The sequence below is a fragment of the Carlito syrichta genome, unplaced genomic scaffold (assembly GCF_000164805.1).
Source record: "Carlito syrichta isolate Samal-C Ts95f unplaced genomic scaffold, Tarsius_syrichta-2.0.1 Scaffold128673, whole genome shotgun sequence".
Lineage (NCBI taxonomy): Eukaryota > Metazoa > Chordata > Mammalia > Primates > Tarsiidae > Carlito > Carlito syrichta.
The window spans coordinates 101,909-116,729 of record NW_007072769.1 but is presented as its reverse complement, the minus strand read 5'-3'; the positions used below and the strand labels follow the sequence as shown (position 1 = coordinate 116,729).

At 38.6% G+C, this 14,821-nt stretch overlaps 1 protein-coding gene across 6 annotated transcripts in view; it reads right to left on the bottom strand.

Moving 5' to 3' along the window:
* Nucleotides 1–14,821, bottom strand: part of AZIN1 (antizyme inhibitor 1) — a 36,922-nt gene that overhangs the window by 20,958 nt on the left and 1,143 nt on the right. For 3 of the 6 annotated variants that reach the window (XM_021707977.1, XM_021707976.1, XM_008048919.2), the window contains exon 2: nucleotides 10,929–11,066. The gene's annotated coding sequence lies outside the window, so the exon portion shown is untranslated. Of the gene's footprint in view, nucleotides 1–3,422; nucleotides 3,587–10,928; nucleotides 11,072–14,821 lie in introns of those variants that run through there. The other 3 variants (XM_021707974.1, XM_008048920.2, XM_021707975.1) reach the window with 3 other exon arrangements.

Genomic DNA, 14,821 nt, shown 5'->3' with positions numbered 1-14,821 from the left:
TTTTTTTGAGTTGGAGTCACTCTGTCACCCAGCCTCGACCTGCTGGGCTCCAGCGATCCTTCTGCCTCAGCCTTTCGAGTGGCCGGAACTACAGGCATGTGCTACCACGCCCAGCTGATTTTTTTATTTATTGTAGAGATGAGGCCTCGCCAAGTTGCCCAGGCAGGTCTCGAACCCGCAGGCTCAGGCAATCCACTCACCTCAGCCTCCCAAAGCGTGGGATTACAGGCTGAGTCACCGAGCACCGAGCCCGGCTTAACTTCGGTCACTTTAAAAGTACCCTCTGTTTGATATAATACCTCTATCAAGATGCTTTCTCCACTGCTTAAAAGTTTTTGAACTCATCAATCTTGATGCCCTTTAGTGCTTCTGCCATTTTTTGTTTCACCTCTTCCACATCAGCAAAATATTTCACTTTGAGTATTTTTTTTCATCTGGGCAAACAACAAAAAAAATGTGGCTTGGGGCAAGATTGGGTGAACAGGAAAGGTAGGACAGGGGTGTCATGCTGATTTTGATCAAAAACTGAACAATTTGGTCTAGGCAGGTGTGCTGATAAATCACCCATCATGAAATGGGCAAACATGTTTAAAGAATCTAAAAAAAAAAGAATAGCAGAGTCAGGCACAGTGGCTCACACCTGCAATCTCAGCATTTTGGAAGGCTAAGACAGGAGGACTGTTTGAGTCCAAGAGTTTGAGATCAGCCTGGGCAACATAGTGAGAATTCACCTCTACAAAATATCAAAAAAATAATTCTGGCATGGTGGTGTGAACCTGTAGTCCCAGCTACTTGGGAGGCTGAGGCAGAAGGATCACCTGAGCCTGAGTCAAGGCTATGGTGAGCTGTTATCTTGCCATTGTACTGTAGCCTGGGCAACAAAGACTTTGAATCCAAAACACACACACAAATTCACTGAAGCCAAACAGAGCCTCTCACAACACTAGCTGATACACTGATGCCAATGGGTTTCTTGATCACTTACCTAGTGGGAGAAACCTGTATAACAAGGGGCCTGACCCACAAAAGATTAATTCCAGGCTTTTTTGGGGGTCCTCCCTTGTATATTTCTCTTCATATGACTACTTTCTCTATTTTAATCTTGTTTATCTTTTGTCTGACTCTCAGATATGCAGACCCCAAATCTGAAATTAGTCTCCCTTTTTGCATCCACTTTATCAACAGTTTATGCAAGAACGTGTATCCATTTTGACAAATGTATACAATTGTGATACCACCACTAACATAAAGCTCTCTCATATCCCAATACTGGCAAAGCTCTGATAGGGGTTTATGTCCTTAGATGCTCCCTGAAAGCTCCTAGCCCAGGGTATGTACTCAGAAACATGGACAAAAGACTTCAAAAAAACTAAGAGTGGGAAGTTCTTGAACTTAGGGGCGGTGGTGGTAAACTCCCTGGAAGTGTGTTGAAAAAGAAGGCCCATTTTTCATTCTCAAAAGAGCTCATAACCCTGACATGCAAATGACTCGCATGTACAGTCATGTGCCACTAATGTTTCTGTCAAGAATGAAGTGTATATATAAGAAGGTGGTCCCATAAGATTATACCATATTTGCTTTACCATACACTTTCTGTGTTTAGACACACAAATACCACTGTGTTACAGTTGCCTATAATATTCAGTACAGTAAGATGCTGTACAGGTTTGTAGCCTAGGAATAATAAGCTATACTATGGAGCCTGGCTGTGTAGTAGGCTATACTACCTACTGTAAGAACACTCTATGATCCCAAATGATAACATCACCTAATGATGCCATTTCTCAGAATGCATCCCGTTGTGAAGCTACCCATGAGCTACTCATAAATGCAAAGCCCAACTATCAGATGCTGTTAAAGGAAAAATAAATTGATCAAAGAACCTTCAAAACACAAATGCCTTCAGCAGACAGGTGTATTTTTTAATAAACCTGAACCAACAAATTCTTTACTCAAATGAAATGTCACTTGTAAGCTCAGTATTTCCAACCACTGAAAAGGGAAAATAAGTAGGTGGGTGAAGGTAGGCTCATCTTGAGTCCCTCCTATTTCCAGTATCATGCCCCAATCTCTCTGAAAAGGAGCCCTAAGAGTAGTTCAAAACCATACCTCCAAAAACAAGTCTTTGCTGGCAATTTTCTTGATATGTTAGCAAAAATAGTTTATAGTTCCACTGTCACAAAAAGACTTATGTTCCAACATTTTTGTCTTACTTAAAGCACTAAGTGAAGATATTCTGCTAAATGTCAAGGAGTCAGGCGCCGTGGCTCACGCCCATAATCCCAGCACTTTGGGAGGCTGAGGTGAGAGGACTGCCTGAGCCCACGGGTTCAGGGCAACTTGGCGAGACCTCATCTCTACAATTAAAAAAAAAAAAAAGAAAAAAAATGAGTTGGGCATAGTGGCGCGTGCCTATAGTTCCAGCTACTTGGAAGGCTGAGGTGGAAGGATTGCCTGAGCCCAGTAGGTCAAGGCTGAGGTGGCCGTGAGGCACAACACTGTACTACAGCCTGGGTGACAGGGTGAGACTCCAACTCAAAAAAAAAGAAAAAGAAAAAAGGTATTCAAGTTAACTGGTGACAATATGTTAGACCAAAAATCTTAGGCTCAACATGCTCTGGGGAACAGCATGAAAATAAGCGTGCATGTGTTGGGGTGAGCAGAGTTTATACTTTATGCCAGATTTGTGCTAAGTGAATCCACCTCTATTTTAAACACGATAGGGACTTTCAAGCCCAGGAGTTCAAAACCAGCCTAGTTAACACAATGAGACCTCGTCTCTACAAAAAGTCAAAAATATTACCAAGGTGCTGTGGTACACGCCTGTAATCCCAGCTACTCAGGAGGCTGAGGCAGGAGGATCACCTGAGCCCAGGAGGTCAAGGCGGCAATGAGTCGTGATCGTGCCACTGCGCTCCAGTATGAGCGACAGAGACCCCAACTAAAAAAAATAAATAATACTCTATGAAAACCTTAGATTCTCTTTATCAGATGCTTTAGAACAGTAAATCTATTTAACAGAAGCTCTAATGATTACTGGCATCAAAAAAAGTGTTCTCCACTCACAAGCACTTGTAAGTTATTTTTATGACAAAACACCTTATTAGTAGATGGTTGAGAGAAAGTAGATAATTTCACACTAACACAGTAGCTATAATCACAATACTATTCCTATTAATAAGTAATTTCCTCTTGGACTCTTGGCTGGGAAGAAAAAAGAATGCAACATTCCTTATTTACACCTTCATATTGGTGTTTTTTTGGTAATACATTTTCCATGAAGAGCTGCCAAAAGAAACAAGAGACTCCAAAGAACCACACTGCTCCCTGGAGCCTTCCATGAGGCTGCCGAGTCCTCATGTTCAGCAAGAGGGTAGCAAGAGTAGTGGCTGCAGCCGCTGGGCACTTGCCTTGTTACACACCTGCTACAAGGGCTTCTACAGTTGATTGTACTTCAGAAGAAACTGACACATCTCTCAAATAATCACAAGATAATTCTGGCAGCAACAGCCCACTTGACACCAAGCTGGATGAATATGAGTCTTGGATTTCTGTGGAGACCTCCCTGGAAGTAGAACAGGGAGAGCTGAAAGGTTGAGAATATTGTTTCAGAGACACCTAATCAGGAAACCCAACCTTAATACACCAACCACTCTTCTAAAAGGACCTTTACTCATTAAAAATGAGAACTTAAGGTACTTCAAAATTTATACTACCACTGTTATTCTGAAAATGCTTAAGAGTGCATGTGTTGCACACTTTATTTTTACATAGGTATTTGATGAGTTAGCACTCAATTCACAGCTTTAAAAACAGACAATGCTGTTGAAGCCCCTCTGCATTCTACCTAAAACAGAAAAAAAATGTTACTTACCACACAGAATATTTTAACAGTAACTGACCAGAAGAGCACTAGAAGGGGATTTTCAAGGATGACTTTGGCAATATGAATGCTGAGTGTTGAGGACTACAGAAAGTCTGAACCACTTAAAAAAAAAAAAAAAAAGTTCCAGGAAGCTACACACTGAAACTAGTAGGAAATTTCAATAAATTGGGTGATCATAAGATTATATAAACTTCTGTCACCCTGGACCCAAAATAAGTGATGGACCGTTAACAGCCTACATCGAGACCATGGGGTTGCTTCAACAGGAAAGCCAGTAATCACAATAAACACCCTTAAACTTATTTTTCAGGTAATAAGGCTGAAAAAAACTGAGTAATGCTAGAGAAAGAAAACTAAAGGTGACTGATGAAGTCTTATTTTAAAAAAGAACAAAAATAAACATGCATATAAGGGAGTCTGAAAAACATTAAAGGGAATAAACTGATAAGTACTCATGTAAAGGCTGTCCAATGAAATGCCTCACAATACATATTACAATATACCTTAATGAGTGCTAACATTATAAGGGGGGAGAAAACAAAATTTTTATAGCAATATTACTTTTGAATGGGTAACTGACACGATTAAACTCTCTTAAAAATGCTGACTATTAAATGTGAAGACTAAATTCTTTTTCTGGAGAAAATGTGTGTGTAACTGCACAAGTGAAGTACTTAAGTCCCTTTTGGCAATTACTATGTGATAGCATTAAAGATAGTGATTATACTACAACACAAAGTGCATAACTATATTGATTTCACGTTTTCTCGCTTTTCTGGTTTCAACTAAGCATAGAGAATAATGATTTAAAAAGAAATGCACTATTTTGGTTACATAACAAGGAATGTTACATACTATTTTGGTCATCTTATGGCTGAGCTCATTGTCTACCTTCACTCTATTCCCTCAAAGAAAATGTATTTATTATATATACAATATATGCTAAGTAGCTAAGACCAGATTAAGCAGCTATTAAAAAGAACCACTTAGAAGTTCCTGGACATCTTCCATGTAGTGGTGGGTGCAACCCCCTCAGAATTGGTGTAGACATTTTCCTAAATATCATTCCCCTGTTATTTGGCAGTTCTATTTGTCTATGTGATCTTAAAACAATGGTAGTGTGCTACATTCTGGTACAAGAGTCCTTAATCTGCTGATTGGCAATTTAAGCAGTAATGATCTGGGTAGTAGCGTCTAGAACACATATCGGGAATGAAACTGCTAGGCTGTTAGTGACAAATGATTTAAGTCTTCTGCTCATTTTTCTATTGCATTTTTGCCTTTTATTATTGAGCCGTAGGACCTGCTTATGAATTTAGGATAGCAAACATCTTTAATCTTGAGTACTGTTTGTTTGGAAATTGTTTGTTATAGTTTTCATGTTGAACCTAGATGACAAGCTAAAAAGATACCATACTTATTTAGGACCTCTTTACAAATTGGGTATCAGAAGATCCATGCAGTAAAGAGTAAGAAGTAGATAAAAAAGTAACCTACAGTCAACAAAGTTAATTAGTATCAACTTCAATCTATATAAGCAGAGTTATAGTAAGGAATTGTATCAGAAGAATATGCTAGGTAACTATGGAATTCAACTAGAATATAAAACCAAAAAAGCCCTTACAATTTAGAAACAGGACCAGGTGCAGAGGCTCATGCCTATAATCTCAGCACTTTGGAAAACCAAGGTGGAAGATTTGATTGCTTGAGGCCAGGAGGAGTTCAAGAGCAACCTAGACAACATAGCAAGACCTCGTCTCTACAAAAATAAAAATAAAAAAAAATTAGCTGGGCGTGGCAGCACACCTGCAGTCCCAGCTAATAGGGAGGATGAGGCAGAAGAATCACCTGAGCCCAGAAGGTTGAGGCTGTGGTGAACTATGATTCTGCCACTGCATTTCAGACTGAGCAGAGTCCCTGACCCAAAAAAATAAAAATAAAAATTGAGGGGCCTGGCACTGTGGCTAACATCTGTAATCCCAGCTACTCAGGAGGCTGGGATGAGAGGATTGCTTGAGTCCAGGAGGTCAAAGCTGTGGTGATCTGTGACTGTGCAACTGTACTCCAGTGTAGGCTACAGAGTGAGACTATGACTCAATCAATCAAATAAAATAAAGTTTTTATCAGACAAATCCAATGAGAAAGAACAATGAAAATGTGTAATTTGTAAAACTCTTATTAATAGATATTTCAAGTAAGACTGATGATTATGGCTCATAACTATCCTAGAGCAGTGCTAATAGAACTCTGATGATTAAAATAATCACTAGCTACACAAAGCTTCCAAGCATTTAAAATGTTGAGCTCACACAACTGAGAAATTGACTTTTAATAGTATTTAGTTTTAATTTATTAAACTGAAATAGCCACCTGTCTACTGGCTATTGCTCTGACAAAGCAGTTTTAGAAGATGTTGTTTTCAAACCTCTAGGAATCAAGTCCACATATCACATTAAAAAACCACAGCCCCCAAAATGACTTTGCTCAAGGTAACAAAGATCATTTTACAAGTTAACAAAGCTGGACTATAAATGAACAAAAGGCAACAAAGTTCCACAGCAAGTAGTCCTGAAGCATGTGCTTATGTAAGACAAGCCAAAAGGTTTAAAGCAGAGCATTCCAAAATGATTTGCTGTCTTGGCTCCTGTTGCAAGTCAGTCAGTTACAGGCATTTCAAACCTTCTGGGTGCTGGATGTGGCCTGGGCAGGTTGACTGACCATCCTAATCCTTGGAACTCAATATGCTATCCAAGTATTTTTCTATTCATGCACAACATGAAGGACACTGGATTAGAGAAAAGGATGGTTACCTCTCTGCTTCGGTTAACTTGTGACAAATACCTTGATTTGAGTGGGCATGGATGACCTCAGAATGGAAGGACAAAATACCTGTTTCTTGGGCCTTACCAGTAAGTGAGCACTTCACTTGGAAGAGCCTCCTGAGGTTCCCTAGAGCAGCTTCCTATCACATACCTAGATTTTGCAGTTTATAAACATTTCTCATACATACAGTATCATATTCATTCCAACAGAAGTTAACTGTCACAAAATGTGACTTGGGGGTGGAGTGGAGTTTGATGTGCAAGAGAAAGCCCACCCAAACTGTAAAACTCTGAAACAAGACCAGGTTGGGTGAAGACAGTGTGAGGGAACACATAGATTGGTAGTCACTATTCATTTTCTCAGCTCAATTATCCTCTTAATAAATGCAAAAACCATTTGTCCCCTTAAAAACTGGTCTATACTGCTCTCCAATCTTTTTGAGCCTCCTAGAAAAAACTTCTACATTTGCCCAAAACAAGAATGCCACATCCCTAAAACTCTGCTTACCCATTAACATTCTATTATTCACACTGTGCTTGTATATAGTATTTTTCTGCTACTTTATGCAAGCAGTGAAGCACTATTAAACATGACTTTATATATGTCGGGGGATACACACACTTTTAACATCTGCATATTCCAATTAACAGTGAAACACAAGGAAGGAACACTAGTAAATTCATAAAGAACATTTTTCCTAGTTAAAATAATCCTAACTTAGGTAGGGCATGTGTAAATACTACAAATCAGAAGGCAGAATGTGAACATTTTAAACGTGAATGTTTGTATTAGAAGTTCCTACATGAACCAATAACAACCAGGCAAAAAAAAAAAAAAAAAAATTCTAAAGCAAACTTTTAAGAGTGCACTTAAACAAACCAATTAACCAAATTCCTTTTCCATTATTTAGATAGTTCACAAAATTAAAAGGTATATGATAATGGTGAATTCAATTTGACTTCACCAGATCCACTATTAGAAGCAAATTTAGTTTTTGAAGTTTCAAAGTATTTTCCATTAGACTAACTTATTCATTTTAACTGGAGATGTATCCAGAATAGCTGGAAACTAGCCCCCTGGAAAAAAACTATATTCTAGCATTAAGCCCTACGAAATTTCTTAAAAGACATGCCAAAACTTTTCCATAATTAGGGGCCTATCACATGAATCTGAGATATTGCCATTAAACTATTTTGTCAAGATAGTTTTACAGTGCTCAAATACTACAGCATACATATTCTAAAGAAAAGCTCTGAAGGAAAAAGATGTATTATGTAAGCAACTTTCAAAGTTTCCAGATACTTAATGAAATGAACTTTCTAAAAATTCAGATGGCCAAATCTTAAATCTTGAAGCCAATCCTGTAGCTCTGACTACCTGAACAGAAATCCTACTGGGAGTCCAAGCACAGTGGCTCACATCTATAATTCCAGCACTTAGGGAGGCCAAGGCTAAAGGATTTTCTGAGCCCAGAAGTTCAAGACCAGCCTGGGCAACACGGTGAGAGCTCATTTCTATAATAAATCAAAAAATGAGTTGGGTGTGGTGGTGTGTGCCTGTAGTTCCAGTTACTAGAAAGGCTGAGGCAGAAGGATTATCTGAGCCCAGTAGGTCAAGGCTTTGGGTGAGCTGTGATTGTGCCACTGCACTCCAGCCTGGGCAACAGACAAGATGAGATGATGAGACTCTGACTGACACACTGACACACACACACACACACACACACACACACACACACACACACAGAAATCCTACTGGGATACTGGAGTATGATACAGTTCAAACAGCTCATATAGCTACATGTACTTTGCAACGTTGTATGCCCAAGTAACTTCCACAAAGGCCAATGTTTTAAGTCCTCTTAATGGTTTCCAAATAGTGTTGGTCTACAATAATTAATCTCAGGATTTCCGTGTCTAGTAGAACAAACTGTTGTTGATATGTAAGTATAATACATTTCTGGAATGTGGAATTTTTTCCTGCCAATTTTACTAATTCTAGTCAAGAAACCTTTGGGACTAAATATCTTTCTGAATTCAAGTTTCCCAGATTTTAGAATAAAGTAGTATATATACTTTATATATATTATGTAATACTCTCAAAGAGAATATGAGTCAGCACCCTGTAATCACAGTATTTCTGCAGCAAAATTCAGGAATATTAGCCCTAAATAGGCTAAGTAAAGGTAAAAATAGCCTCAAATCAGCACAGATTCAGGTCAAGTTTTCCCATATTAGTTTAGGTCACAACAAAGAAGCTACAAAAATTTTTAGGTCTTTTTAGATTTCAAAATTTTATGAACATGGAGTTGTGGACCTGTATAGCAAACATTAAGTACGAGAGTTTTGTTTAACATGATATACATTGTACCTGGGCATAATAAATTTAGGAGTCAGTTTCAAGAGAGGATCCCAGAATTTGCAGAATAATAAATACCTTTAGCTTCTATCTGCTCCTATTCGCACTCCCCCAAAAGGAGGGGGCACTGTGGACTTGCCCAGTCCTACAATATTAATTAATCTAAAGACTACTTTTCCCTGATTTGACAGAAACATTCACTACTATATCAGCTCACTGATATCAGTCTCTCAAGTCTCTAAGAGGAAACATCACTAGAAATATTAAATATAATGCAAGTTTCCATTAAAGCTAGAGACTTAAAGAAGGTTTATCCTTTATTATGGTCTTCCTCAAAAGATGAAGCTTGTTCTTAAATTTCCAGCTTAGAATCTACTCATTACTATGATTGCAACTAGATTCCACCCCCCAAAAGGTTTTAACTCTCCAAGTCACTTTGGGAGAAAAACATCAGCTACATGGAAGTAGGACATGTGGACTAACAAAAATCAAACAGCACCCTTCGTACTAAGATGGTGACAATCTTGTTTCTTTTTAATATGCATACAAGCCACCTGGATAAAATGCAGATTCTGATTTAGGTTTGGGGGGAGCTGAGATTCTACATTTCTGTCGTAATGCAGCTCATCTAAAGACTAGACTATAAAAAAACTGTTCCAGTCCAACTTTATTTTATATATGGGATTTTAAAAATAAGCATTTGCTCAAATTTACATAGGTAGGAGAAAACCAGTATGGGAAACCCTCCAGTGAGCACTCTAAGGCATAACTTTCAAGAAATCCTACTATTGTTTTTCCTTCTCTTTAAACTTAAAATTCTAAAAATTTTTTAAAAGTCTAAAATTCGAATTTGCATTAACATCAAATAAATTTTAAAGGTTTTCTTGAACATACTCAAATGAAGTAGAGAAAACATTTTTATCCAATAGTCTGTTTAACAAGCTCAGTCTAAGGAAATACTAAATTGATACCTTCAGCTTTCCTGAAAATTTCTAATGCTATTATTTCAAGTCTCTAGTCAACTTAAAAAATCCAAATTTCAACACCAAGAACTCTATATACTACAAATGTTTTAAATGGATCAACCACACAAATCTAGCAGCTCAAATTCTGTTTACTGTGGAATTGTATTTTGCACATGGGCTCAAATTCTAAAGTTGATTCCATACACAGAAAACCAAGTATAGTCAAAAACTATCCATGAAAATCTGTTTAGGAAGTGGTAGACATATATATCATCTTCCAGTAATTCCTCTAAAAAATAATCAGTTTTCCTTACCAGCTGAGTATTATACAAAATCATTTCATGAAAAAGAATATAAACTCTAGAAAATCACACTGAGTCTGATGTTCATTAATCAGAAAATAAGATTAAGAATAAACAAGATGTTCATTGACCAGAAATATAAGAGCCAAAATTCATTTTTCAAATCCCATGCTCAAGGGTATATAGCTTTACTTGAGCAGATGAGAGTAGAATCTTTTGCTCTATTTAAAAAGTCCGATTTATTTCTGATGAAGCCCAAATATCTGAATCCACCAACTAAGTCAATAGTTGAAAGATCTTAAACCCCAAAATCCCTCTTTAACTTATATTACATTAACATCTGGACTAATATCGCCTAAAACTTATCCTGCAATACACTTAAATATAGTAATATTTTTGTGTATTCACAATAAGGACAACTAAATCAGTGAAGTCTGTAACCTGAAATTGTCACGTCTCCTTTTTATAACCTTTAAAAGAGATTTAAGGGTCACTATATTTGAAGTAAATACAATTTGAATTCTGAGAAATACTGAGTAATGCAGTACTCTTCTTCAATTTTGCAAGACCTCCCCTACTGGTGTGAATACTCACATGGACAAGTTGGGAGATGGAACCCCCCTATCATCAGCTAGGTTCCCAAGGTGGCTCAGCGTTGAAGTCGAACTGCTCTCTATACAGCACTTCTCCTAGGCCCTCTGGGTAGTTGTATACTTGGTCAGAAAGTTCGCCCTAAAAGAAAGAAATACAAGCAGCAGAAGATGGTCATATGCTTAAGAAATGTTAGAATGGCTTAAAAGTGAACTGTAGAATAAGTACTAGCTTTAACAGAGTATTTCACTGAAGTCACATTACACAAACGATGTCTTCAGAGGGTTTCTCACAATACCAAGAACTTCACACAGTAAACATTGCCAGGCTGTCGCACTACAAAATTCAGAGCTTGACATCATGGCCATAATACCAAGTCGTTTTTAATCGACTTATTCATGAGGTCCCAGCCTTCATCTAATTTCATTTTTGTCCTCCAAAACCCCCAAATTTTAAGTGGCCTAAAATTTTAAAATGCCCAAGTACCCCACCAACCAAGTCTTGTGTATATGCAAGACTTTATATGCATAATGCTCAAGCATGATCTAGTACCAAAGACTCTTTTACTCCTCAAATTCTTCACTTCAGACTTAAAATTCCACCACAACACCAAAATGAAAGAGATTTTATGACTTAGCTAATACATTATGTATCTGAAAATAACTTCTAAGAACTACCATATACTATTATATGGCAAGTAACCTCTTACGAGTCATCTCATATCTAACCTATTTAGATTTACTTCTGTCTGTTATCACTAGGAGCATATAAATGCTTGACACACTATGCAAAATGCTAGAAAAGTTTCAGTTACCATTCATTATGGTTTGACTGGAAGGACTTATCCCTGAGCTAAAACACTATACCTGTATTTCTTTCTGAATTCAGTGGTTACTGGTTAAAACTAATACAGTCTGGCAGCATTTGCTAAAAAGGGTGGTGAGAAAGAAACCAGAAATATTATAAAACTAGAAATCGTAAGAGTTTGAGGGATTTCAGAAGCACTCTAAGACATACGTAAAAAGCATATCTCACTTCAACCAGGATCAAGGCATCTTTGAGAGAGGTAAAATGCTCCCTCTATCAAGTAGGGGAAACTGATCACACTCTCAATGACACTTACAGATGATGAGGAAAGAACCCATACCACATGCAATGATGATTATAATCTTAGATTCTAAATGTACTTACTACTCTACAACAAACTTTCTTCCCACACCAAGATAAGTTTAAAAACAAATAAAAAGTCAACTTATGCTGGGGACAGTACATTCTCAACTTTCCCGAGAAATAGGATTTACATTATTCATCTTGTCCCAATACATATTTTGCTCCCTAATGCAATCCAGGAGCAATGATGTGAAACAGTAAGAACACTGAACCCCACACATTCCAGAATGTTCAGTGAGGACTCTAAAACATTTTGATTTTAAAAATATATATACTAATAGGGAATGAAGGTCCCCAAATTTGAAAGGCACATTTTAGTAGAAAAATATACGAGAAAGGTCAGGCACAGTGGCTCACACCTATAATCCCAGCACTTTGGGAGGCCAAGGTGGGAGGATTGCTTGAGTCCAGGAGTTTGAGACCAGCCTGGGCAGCATACCAAGACCTCACCTCACAAAAAATTAAGAAAAAATTAGTCAGGTGTGGTGGCGCATGCCTGTAGTCCTAGCTATTCCAGAGACTGAAGTGGAAGGATCCCCTGAGCCTAGGAGTTTGAGTCCAGCCTGGACAACACTTAAAGACTGTCTCAATAGGACAGAAAGAAAGAAGGAAGAAAGGAAAGAGGGAAAAGAAATGGAGTAGATAAGCAGGACGTTTACACACAGGATAGATGGAATGTTTATCCGGACAATAATGATGAAGCATAGAAAAGGTTAAATGGAAATGTGAAGAAAAAGCAGTATGAAAAAAGGTAAATTATTCTTAGAATGGTATGTGTAAACATTTCTATCACATTCCTTAAAAATCATTCAGAGAATTTCTCTAGCTACACCTTAGAGAATAGCATAAGGAAGGACTTCACTTGACTGAGTGAGCAGACCAGTAGGACACTAAAAACCTTCTACCACTTTAATGATAACTACCCAAAACTTAGTATCTCAAAATTATCAGTATTCCTCTGAAAATACATTACCTTTACCAATGGTTTTTAAAGTTTCTCTATGGTACTTTCTAAAAACTTCAAACCTAAGTCAAGTCAAGAGGTGGGGAAAATCAGATAAATCCGAGTAGGGAGGATTATTATGCCAGATACCTAGGCAAGTAATTCTCTAAACTGTGGTGGTCACGAAAGGCAAGAGAAGACTGAGAAACTGTCATATACCAGAAAAAACTGGGGGAGACATGACAATTAAATACAGTGTGGCAACCTGGATTGGATTCTGGAACATTAGAAGGGACATTCAAGAAAAGCTGGTGAAATTCAAAGACAGTCTGTAATTTAGTTAATAGTACCAAAGTCAGTTTCTTAGATTTGACAAATGTATCATGATAATTTAAGCTGTTACTAAGTAAACTGAGCGAGAAGTATGCAGAAACTGTATCTTTGCAACTTTTCTGTAGAAACAATCTACTGATAAATGTAACACGGATAAATGTCCAAAAAATGTGCTGAGTTAAAGAAGCCTTTTACACAAAAGAATGCGTACTGTATGATTCCACTAATATGGAAATTCTACAGCAGGCGAAACTAATCAGCAAAACGGACCTTTTTTTTTTTCTTCTTAAAAAACCAGAACCATGGTTGCTTCTAAGGGAAATGGGAGTCTGAAAGAACAAGAAAAAATTCTGGGTCACACAGCTGTATTTCTGCCAAAACTCATCAAATGGCATACTTAAGATTTGTGAGTTTTAAAAGTATGTGAATTTTACTCCCACCAAATTTAAAAAAAAAAGTAAACACTATTGAGCTCTATTTAATGGTATATACATACTAAAGTTGGAGCAGCAGAGTGTTTTAGTGTCTCCAACTTACTTTGAAATGCACTGAAAAATTAGAAAAGGCAAATATAGCAAATTGTTAATTGTAAAATCTAGGGGAAGATACAAGTCTTTCACCTTCTATGTTTGAAAATGTATATGTAAGATCTCGGGAAAGAAAGGCACTGATCGCTTGATTTCATTTATCACAGCACCCGTAATCATTCATTTAGGAGTCAGTCTTTCTTACTCAATGTAAATTCCTCAGAGCTTATTTGTCTTCATGACCAACATGTGCACGCTCTCATGTATGTAAGAGAAATGAAAGCATTAGAGCCTCTCTAGACAGACAATCATTTCTACCAGGCTTAGTCCACATCAGCCTTTGCCGAACACACAGCAACTCTCTCTGGAGTCCTTAAGATTCCCACCCTAGCCTAGAGACCTGGAACGGTCGGGGACGCAGAACTTAACGCACCCCAGATGCCACCGCAAGACCCGGTTAAACCTGCTGGAACATCGTGGGGGTGCAAACTACGTCCCCGACCGTTCCAGGTCTCTGCACCAGCAGCCTCCTCTGAGAACCGCAGGTTCAGCATACATGCCGCGCAAGGGTTAGAACACGTCACCACCATTAACTGGCAGCCCGGACGGTGCCTGATAAGCCTCGGAGCCTGAGCCTACCCTACCCCTGCCGCTCTCCCTCCTGCTGCCCAGGAATCGTGGCGCGGACGGCAAAACGAAGCCGTGGTGACTAATCCCCGGGCTCCAAAGGGTGGCCGGGGTGAGTGAAGGCGACCTGACCCAATCAGGAGCGCCGCAGGGGCGGAGCAGCAGCCCCCAGGCTTCCCGGAGGGGCCAAGGGCCTCTCGCTCGCTACCTGACACCGGGGCTTCCCCGCCGCCCGGCGGCCGGCGGCGTCAACTTTCCTCCACCAGAGGGGGACCGCGCTCCCCGCAGCCCCCAAG